A 2,180-nucleotide genomic window follows, 5' to 3' on the forward strand; every position below is an offset into this window, starting at 1 on the left:
TATATGACTGTAACTACAGAGATTCTATTAAACTACAGGTACTATGTAACTATATGACTGTAACTACAGAGATTCTATTAAACTACAGGTACTATGTAACTATATGACTGTAACTACAGAGATTCTATTAAACTACAGGTACTATGTAACTATATGACTGTAACTACAGAGATTCTATTAAACTACAGGTACTATGTAACTATATGACTGTAACTACAGAGATTCTATTAAACTACAGGTACTATGTAACTATATGACTGTAACTACAGAGATTCTATTAAACTACAGGTACTATGTAATTATATGTCTGTAACTACAGAGATTCTATTAAACTACAGGTACTATGTAACTATATGACTGTAACTACAGAGATTCTATTAAACTACAGGTACTATGTAATTATATGACTGTAACTACAGAGATTCTATTAAACTACAGGTACTATGTAACTATATGACTGTAACTACAGAGATTCTATTAAACTACAGGTACTATGTAACTATATGACTGTAACTACAGAGATTCTATTAAACTACAGGTACTATGTAACTATATGACTGTAACTACAGAGATTCTATTAAACTACAGGTACTATGTAACTATATGACTGTAACTACAGAGATTCTATTAAACTACAGGTACTATGTAACTATATGACTGTAACTACAGAGATTCTATTAAACTACAGGTACTATGTAACTATATGACTGTAACTACATGTAGCTATAAACCACAGACATTATCTATTCATTTCCCCTATCTGGTTTTTAGTGTAGGCAAGGCTATTTGACAAAATAACTGTCTTGGTTTACACTATGAATGCCTGCACCCCTCTTCTCTGTCATCAAATTTATGACATTTATAGAAACATTAATTTAATTAAATACGTCTGATGAGTGTCTACCAAAAGAAAAACCCCTTTCCCAAGAGGGTTGCACATGGAATCCAAAATGGGGACAGTCGAAGAACCTGTTTGAATACCTTTTTTTCTAAAAGTGTAGCCTACCAGTGATGATTAATTACTGTAACTACAGAGATCCTATTAAACTACAGGTACTATGTAATTATATGACTGTAACTACAGAGATTCTATTAAACTACAGGTACTATGTAACTATATTACTGTAACTACAGAGATCCTATTAAACTACAGGTACTATGTAATTATATGACTGTAACTACAGAGATTCTATTAAACTACAGGTACTATGTAACTATATGACTGTAACTACAGAGATTCTATTAAACTACAGGTACTATGTAACTATATGACTGTAACTACAGAGATTCTATTAAACTACAGGTACTATGTAATTATATGTCTGTAACTACAGAGATTCTATTAAACTACAGGTACTATGTAACTATATGACTGTAACTACAGAGATTCTATTAAACTACAGGTACTATGTAATTATATGACTGTAACTACAGAGATTCTATTAAACTACAGGTACTATGTAACTATATGACTGTAACTACAGAGATTCTATTAAACTACAGGTACTATGTAACTATATGACTGTAACTACAGAGATTCTATTAAACTACAGGTACTATGTAACTATATGACTGTAACTACAGAGATTCTATTAAACTACAGGTACTATGTAACTATATGACTGTAACTACAGAGATTCTATTAAACTACAGGTACTATGTAACTATATGACTGTAACTACAGAGATTCTATTAAACTACAGGTACTATGTAACTATATGACTGTAACTACAGAGATTCTATTAAACTACAGGTACTATGTAACTATATGACTGTAACTACAGAGATTCTATTAAACTACAGGTACTATGTAATTATATGTCTGTAACTACAGAGATTCTATTAAACTACAGGTACTATGTAACTATATGACTGTAACTACAGAGATTCTATTAAACTACAGGTACTATGTAACTATATGACTGTAACTACAGAGATTCTATTAAACTACAGGTACTATGTAACTATATGACTGTAACTACAGAGATTCTATTAAACTACAGGTACTATGTAACTATATGACTGTAACTACAGAGATTCTATTAAACTACAGGTACTATGTAACTATATGACTGTAACTACAGAGATTCTATTAAACTACAGGTACTATGTAACTATATGACTGTAACTACAGAGATTCTATTAAACTACAGGTACTATGTAACTATATGACTGTAACT

Source organism: Salmo salar, chromosome 06, assembly GCF_965601325.2.
Source record: "Salmo salar chromosome 06, fSalSal1, whole genome shotgun sequence".
Lineage (NCBI taxonomy): Eukaryota > Metazoa > Chordata > Actinopteri > Salmoniformes > Salmonidae > Salmo > Salmo salar.